The sequence below is a fragment of the Protopterus annectens genome, chromosome 1.part0 (genome assembly GCF_019279795.1).
Source record: "Protopterus annectens isolate FY-2018-M chromosome 1.part0, PAN1.0, whole genome shotgun sequence".
NCBI lineage: Eukaryota > Metazoa > Chordata > Ceratodontiformes > Protopteridae > Protopterus > Protopterus annectens.
The window spans coordinates 1159055124-1159063747 of record NC_056725.1 but is presented as its reverse complement, the minus strand read 5'-3'; positions in this window follow the sequence as shown (position 1 = coordinate 1159063747).

Here is an 8624-nt window from a genome sequence, read left to right as displayed (position 1 = left end):
GTAAATCCCTTGATAGGCATAGGGATTTAGCCAGTGAACATTAAGAGCAAGTTTCTCAAAAAGACACATCGTTCTAATAGCTTCAACAGTTTTGCAGGTAGCTGGTCCCACTAGGAGATGATGTGGCAAAAATAACATACTGTCTTGTAGGTTTCTACATTATGTGCTCATTGCACAACTCCATGACTCACAAATGCCTGAATACAATTTTCTAAAAGTGACATTTAAAAAAAAAATGACAAAGGGCAGCACGTTGTGTTTGGGCTAAATTTTACTATGTTTGCATTGAAGCTATTGTACTTTACCTGAAATTATGCAGTGATGAGAATGATGTGCATGCAGACAGGGGCTTGGCAGTGGGAGAAACAACAGACCTTAGCATGCTTAACTGCTTCCCTTTATGATTTTTAGTGGAATGCAGGTCTGAGGATGTTTAATTCAGAGATTGTGATACACCTGGTCAGCCAAGGGAGACTAAGCTCACAGGGGTTAATTACTAAATCTTCAATGTCTGATTTTAGTTTTCTGGGACATTGTGAGACCACATTTGGCTCAGCTATGGGCAGATGTCCACGTTGATAAGTCTTGTTTATAAGCTTACATTGCTTTTAATTGTTTAAAGAGAATATTGAATATAGCCCTGGCAATGTCTGATATGAATGTGTTGCTATTAGGTTTGAGAATTTTAACTGAACTTTAGGTTAAGCATTTGAATCACAAGCACCAACAAGTTACGGGGATCTAAACATGTTAGTACTTCTAATGACAGCAATGAAGGTACACACTCTACTGTCCATGAGTATGGGTTCCACAATGTTCTTTATTTCACCTAGTCATGGTTAACTGAAGTGTATATGTTAACCCTTCAACAGGAGCTGCACAGGGGACCCAGGATGCAAATATGGCCGAGGCAACAGTTTTACTAAACAGAACATTGGACTATTAGTTACCCATGCCAGGTGACCTTTGCACATTGTCATGAAGTGTAGACTCACTCAATGAGATCAGAATATCTCTGTGAATGGTGAAAGTGCATGAAAATTCATAAACTGCAAGCTGAAATGCACAAATTCTACTGTTAATTAGATTTTTTTTTGAGAACAGTCAGGAGAAAATGGCAAATAAAAGGAGGGTCTTTCTTAACTGTAAGAAGTTTCTCTGTGAGAAATAAAGCTATATTTTTTAAGAGTATAATAGAAAAGTTTAATTGAAAAAGGGCTAAAACATAGGAGTGCTGAATAGTTATATAGATGACAAGAAAGACATGGAAGGACATCTTTTAAATTCCCATGTACTGCTATTTTCTTCACTTGCAACCTTACAGACATCACTAGGGTGAGAAAGAACAGAAGTATTATTGGCTAGAAAGGTCTGTTAAAATGGATAAGCTGTGAAAAATGGTTAGAAAAGAAAATTGTCCATATGTTGTTGTGTCTTTCGGCTTTTCCCAGTTAGGGGTCGCCACAGCGGAACTCCAGTCCGCTAATGATTGGCAGTAGATTTTTACGTGCCAAGTTGCCAGACCTGACGCACAACCTTCAACGAAGGTACGCCCATTCACGCATGTCTCCACACAGAAGACGCAGAAAAGTGTCCATATAAGCTCACCAAAACAAATTGTGGCATATGACAGCACTGTCTAGCGTTGATTGTAGGACTTACTTCCATTATGATCCAAAGGTAAGCAGAAAAAAATGTCAGGTGGACTGAATACACACGTTCTGCCATTCTTTTTATTATAACTTTTTCTGCCAGAAATAATTATCCATTTGATCTTCTGTTTCTGTTAAAATATGACACTGTAATCCTGAGCCAGGAAAATGATGCAACTAGGGAGCAACAGCTCAGATGATGAAAGCTTACAACATGTTGCAAGCCCTAACGTGTTTGAACTTTTAAACATAATCAATAGTGCCGAAAGGGTATGTAATCTAACAGTTTTCAAGAACTGGAACTGAGTATGTCAGTGGTTTGTGTAAGCTACTCCTGCCAGTTTAACAATCTTGTTCACTGCAGTTGCAGCATTATTCCTGAAGGATGGCAAGCATCATCTCTTATAAATGGCATGTATTAGAACAGATAACCATATTTACTAACTCAAAAATGGCATCAGTTCAAAGACAACAAAGAATTCTGTATTGCCTCATGGATAAAATGACAATTCTACAATTGTAGACAACTGCCCTTTTCACACTGGATCACGTTACAATGGTTAAAGGAAGAAGTCAACGAGCCATCAGAAGAAACAAACAAAATCCTTAAAGCGTGCGGAAGCGGGGGGTGGCTGTCTCTCAGATGTTTACTTTCTTCTACCACCAGTGTTTTTAGGTTAGACCCAAAGATATCCATGCATTGCCTTCTTGCTTTCCCCTACATAAAAGCTCTATACAGGAATATAACAGTGATCCCATATAGCATCTGTTATGTAGGTGCTATTGCAGCAGGTTCCTCTTATCACATATAACTTCCATGAAGCTGTGTCTGATGTGAGAGTGCAGAAAATGTCTTATACTGTGTACCTATATGAAGCAGTTATATTACTGCAATTAATTCTGTTTTATTGTAAACCTTTATATCAGAGCCTTCTTATACCTTTACAGCACATTAATAATAATAACCATAAGGATGGGATGCTTTTCTCCAGATTAAATGAATTAAGGTTATCTCTGTGCATTATAACAATGAACATTTGCATAATTTATTTGTTATTTATATTTTGTTAAGCAGATTAGCCCTATTGGGCAAAGCCTATTTACAGAGGGTGCCTGGTCAAAAAATTCCACATAGACTAGACATCTGGTCGTGTGTCACAGATATATTTTAGATGACCTGAGAGTAGTTCCTTGCACAGTGTTATTTTGTGAAAATGGGTGCTGTCAGCAAGCATGACACATTTCAGTTGCAGGAATACTACAGAAAGGCAGTATCTTTCTAAAGCACTTATTCATGTTGCTAGATAGTGACGAGTTTATGTATGCCCTAAGAGGCAATTGCAGCAAAAAGAAAGTTTAGATTATGAATTATTTGCATACATTTTCATGAGACAAATTCAGAAAACTGGCCATAAAAAATGCAGGCAATACCACTGTTTAGACTTTTATTTCTGTCTGCTTCAGAAATTAAGGAATACTTGAGGTATTGGAAATGCAGCACACTTCTCCAAATCGTTTTTCATTTAGAGGGAAATGCATGTCTCAGTGCTCAGTCTCCATTCTTAGTGGCGGTTTTTGGAACTCCTGGTTGGTGTGCACTCAATGACCTTAGCTGTTTGTTCAACTCAAGCCAGTTTAGCAGATAGGTTAATTCAGGACACAGCTGTTTGTAGAGAAGTTTGTCACCCAAAAGAGAATGAGAGTATAACTTTATTAGGTGAACTCATTCACCCAGTGTTATTTAGTATTCTACAGTGCAGGCTAATAGGTGTTAACTCTACTGTATAGCCAGCTATTCAGTTAACTTTGACCATCTTGTTGTGCACATTGTTAGATACATTTGTTAATACAGTGGAGGTATTATTTACTCAGATTCAAATTAGGGATAATGTGAAGCAATACTGGGATTAGAATAGACTGTGTAACAGTAATTTTATATTTTCCTCCCCATCTACCTTATGACAGGCAAGTCCCTGTCTCACATGTGCACATTCATTCCTCCTGATATCCTGTATCATGGGAAATACAGGGGTACATGAGAGACATGGATCATAGGCTTCATCTAGCAAAGGTTAGGAGATTTTTTTTATATTCACAATACCTTCCCCTGTTTACTGAAGGGTGTGGTATAGTGTCTGTAATACTGGAACAAGTGTGATGCAGTCTTCTGCACATCTTGGATGTCCATCTAGAGTACAGGCACACTCCTTGGTGGGCTTACACTCCCTGGCTCACATAAGAGCAGCAGAAGATTTGAGGCCTGACTTTAATTCTGCATTTCTTAGTCCTCTCTAGTTCTCTGAATGTGTTAATTCTGGAGGAGTAGCCAGATTATTTTTTTTAATCTACTCTTCCCTGGCCTCAGGTCCTAGGGTGCCACTTACTGTTTATGGCTGTCCATTCATCCCCTATAAGGGTAAAATGTAAGTTCTAGGTTCACCAGTACCATCACACTGTAATGACAGCATTTCTCTTCCTGTTATCCTGAGCAGACAAAGCATTCCTCCTACAGGAATTGTCTGGGCCTATGACAGTTCAAGTTTCTACACATACCCACCTCATTATATTGGCTTATCACTGATTGGCATGCCAGCTGCCAACCCATCCCCTCCTCAGACATCACTAGGATTTCATGTGATGAAAAATCTCTCATACACTCCAAAAAGAAAGTAAGGAGCTTTAGGTTGCTCCTTTTATCCTACCTAACCCAGCTGGCTTTCTAGCACTCGGACTGCTAACTGAACCCTGAGGCCAGGCAGTAGCTGATTTTTTCAATCCTACTAGGGTCCCTCAATCTAAAGATGGAAGTAATTAATAGGGAAGCTTTATTAGTGAAATATTCAATAAAATTAGATTTTATAATAAGGACTGTGGAGATGTGAGGTGTTGCTAGTTATGCCAGGAGACGCAGGGCACTGGATGTATAACATATGCCACCATAGCTAGCTGGAGTTTTGTAAAGAATTATATGTCATTTGTGTATCAAACTAATTTGTACAGCTGCTTATGTTAAAAATGTACCAACAGTGGGTCCTGCTGGGCAGCAGAGAAATACATTTGTATGTCAGACTGTATTGCAGCTGCTGAAACAAATATATTGGAACAGAGGATACTGGAAGAGAAAATGTTAATCTCAGTCCAGCTAATTTTGAAAAATAGTCTGAAATTAAATTAACTGGTTTAGGCCATAAATATTGTATCTTACAGTTCTGATTTTAGCCAGAGACAAACTGTCTGTGAAAACCAGGGCTAGGAATCCTACTGTATTGTCCTTAGGGGTGAACTAATTGCTACCCTGGAAGGTGGAAGTTTCTGAATTATTTTTTAACTTCAAGATGCTGTAACACATCTTAGCAAAGCTCTATGCATGTGTATTATGACACATATGTACCAGATTCTGGTTAGGTTTCTAGTAAGAGGGGGTAGTGTGGGAACTAGAAGTCAGATGACCAGATGTATGTGATATCATTCTATAATCCAGCACAGAAATGATGTTTTAACATTAGATAAGACAGCAGTCTCAGGGCAATCTGTTTTTGAAACCTGAGAAAGAAGGATCAGTCACCCACTTCATCTTGCCTTGCTTTAGTAAGTAACCAGGGAATAGTAATTCTTTAGATTGGTCAGGAAAATATAGTGATATTAGTTAAGTATTGTTTTACTGTATCTGTGTGAATTTTTCCATCTGTGTTATTTTTAATGTTTCCTGTGATTGAAACTCTGGTGTTTATTGTAAATAGATATTTAGTATTTTATGCTATTTTATGATTTATTATTAAATATATTCAAATTTTTCATTCTGGCTGGGCTTTTTAGAGAATATTTTAACCTCTGAGAGTACTTATATTTATTTGGTGACACTGTGGCCACTCCTGAAAGTCTTGCTGCATTGGACAAACACTACCATTTGTATTAGTATTAATTTTACTCAGTATAATTGGGTACCCTTGTAAGAACCTTAGAGTAGCTGGCTTCTTGTGGCAGGATCTACTTTATAGTCTGGGCAGCAGGGGCATAGCTAGTAAATCTGTGCCAGCCTTTCCCAGGTGGGAATGTGTGTGAAAATCAAATTTCAAAAAGTGTGTGCATCAGCTACATGGAGCAGTGACACAAAGAACTGGTTTCACAGAGAGGGTGGTGGAGGACTTGGCTTAGAACACTCAGCTGAGAACTCAGCTCTACAGCTGTGTCAGTGGGGAGTCTTATTTGGGGCATGGAGAAAGAGAGAGGAAAACCCAGCCCCAAGACTAAGTGTGCTTCCTGTGTGCTCTTAAGGGAAATTGTGCTTGATGCAGAGAGCTGCATCTAGAAATACTATGTGTACCTATCTTTGTTATAAATGAATGATCCTCACTGTGTCCATGGTGAGGATTGAGACAACTTGATCACTGGTCCAGAGCAGGGGCATCACAAGCACTTTGCATAAGATACCAGAAAAAGGAAAGCATTGCAGCACTGTACATGGAGCCAAATTTTCAAATTCGAGTAAATGTTTTTTTTTTTCGGATAATGTCAGGCAGAGTTGTCTCTTGTCCCTAGGGATTTTATATTGGTTATGGAGTAATTGGCATAGAAATACATAAATTGATAAAAAGATGGATATCAAGGTGCAGTGTAAATTTAATTGCTGATGACTGTATAGTATTAATAGTGAGTGTAAAAGAGATGTTACCACAGATTCTGAAGATCTTCAGTGAAGTAAGGGAAAAAATCTAATTTGATATATCATTCCAATAAATCACTGGTAATGGTGATTGATGAGGGAGTACAGAACTCAGCATGGTTGTCATGGTCCACAGGTGGGGATGAAGGGCTTACCTCGACAGAAAGATGAACACAGAGCGGCAGAGAGGCAAAACTGTGAACACAATTCCTGTCAACTGTGAAAAGTCAATACAGAGATTGTGTTTACAGTTTGGATCATCAGTGTTTTGAAGGGCATCGTACTACAGTGGGGATCAGAAAAATTACCCTTTTCCTCACTGTAGTGCGATCTTGGAGTTAGAATATATGTAGCAGAGGGTATGGGGGGTGCAGGGGGGCTTGTCCCCTTGCAAAATGGTAGGACATTTTCTTCCTTGTAGCGGATGTTTTTTTCAGGATGGTGAGTGATCGAATGTCAGTTCTTTCCTTCAAATGAATCGACATTCTAAGCAATTGTCATGATCCTTTTTCCTTGTTCCAGGTCAGGGATGTGAATAGTTATGGTAAGTCACCTCAATATTTTGATAGTAAACCGGGAAAGAAGTACTTAGGTGTTCAGACCTATGCAAAAATGGAAGAGATTAGGATGAAGAATTGGAAAGACGTAAGAGATATGATAAAGGATGTGTTAGACAAGTGGACTAGTAGGATGAATACAATGAGTGGATAGATAGTAATGGTAAGAATGATGGTGTTATCATTAGGAATTTGCATGTTAAGGCTGTACATATTAAATCAAAAGCAACATGATTTGGGAAAACACAGAAGGTGTGTGATTGAATATGAACAGGGATGACCTTTGTTTTACATGGATGCAGAGTCTGTTCAAGAGCAGTAGTATCCTCCGCAAGATACACCTGTCTATCCAAACCATTATAATGATGTTGCAGAAAAGGTTTAGGTCCCTGGACCAAGAATTTTTGATGCCAGTTGACATGCTGAATGGCAATAGGTTTATCAGTATTGGATTAGAGGATGCCTTGTATACCAGACACAGGTCGCCTCTTAGCAGTCTGTAGGATACCAAGTATACTGACAGGGCTTTGAGTTAGTCCATATAGGACATCTTTTTTTAGGCCATTTATCTTTTTAGTGAGGTGTCTCTGTTCCAGTTGTTGCATGCATCTGGACAAATATATGGCAAAGGGAGCATCATACTTAATGACTGGCCTAATGAGGGCTGAGTATAGGGAGGCAAGGACACCTCCAAATGTAGTCACAAGCTCTTTGTTTATAAGATGCACTTAGCAAACAAGTAGGATAAAACTAGAAACATCTTGCAATGAGAAATTACAAAGAAATGTACGAGATAAGGAATGAAAATAGAGATGACTTGTCCCCAGATATGCAACTAAATAAATAAAGTTTTGAATTTTTGCACTGAAGTGTTTACACAAATATTTTTATACTTCAGTAAGACTTGAACAAATGTCCCCATGTACAATGGGTGGTTGTTGGCATTGTGATAACCTAGAGAGGGGTATTTGGGAGCACAATTTTGGGAAAGTTTTGAGTTGATTCAATATAAGCAATTACTGAGTGATATACTTAATAGTATATTTGGAAAGCAATATAATCTCAGTTGGAGACATTTTTATTATCTCACTGGTGGAAAATAACATGGGCTAATGAAATGAAAGCATTGTTGCTTTTGATTTTAATAGTAGCTAAGAAAGCTATAATACAAAAAGTGGAACTCTAAAGAAAAAAATGTTAGTGAGGCAAAAAAGAAAGCTTTATAGAGGTTAGATACATAAACTGACATCTGTGAAGGATCAGAGACAATTTTTTGGAAAAATAAATCGTCTTTATGAGACTCAGCAATGCATAATGATCTTAAACTAAATTGTGGTAAACAATGAGTTATTAACTCATTAGCCTGGGTTATGTGCAATAACTTAAACAATGTTTAAGTACTGATATTATAATAGAAGTTTTATATTTATTTAATAGAAAAGAAAATACAAAGAATGTAAACAAATACATGCTGTCTTTGTGTAAATAGGTTTTGTAGATGTATGTGATTTTTCTTTTTTTTCTGTTTATTAACGAGCAGTATGATTTTACTGTATATATAGGGAGAAAAGATTAAACATTTTCTGAGTTTCTTAACAATAGAGAGAAAATTGAAAAACCGAGTTTGAAATGTAACATGTAAGCACTTTCTTTCTAATAATGTTTAGTTATTAGTGCTACATAAGATAAAAATATTTGGTTGAACTAGCATTCATTGCAAAGATTAAGTGCACCAAACATGAGGATTGCACA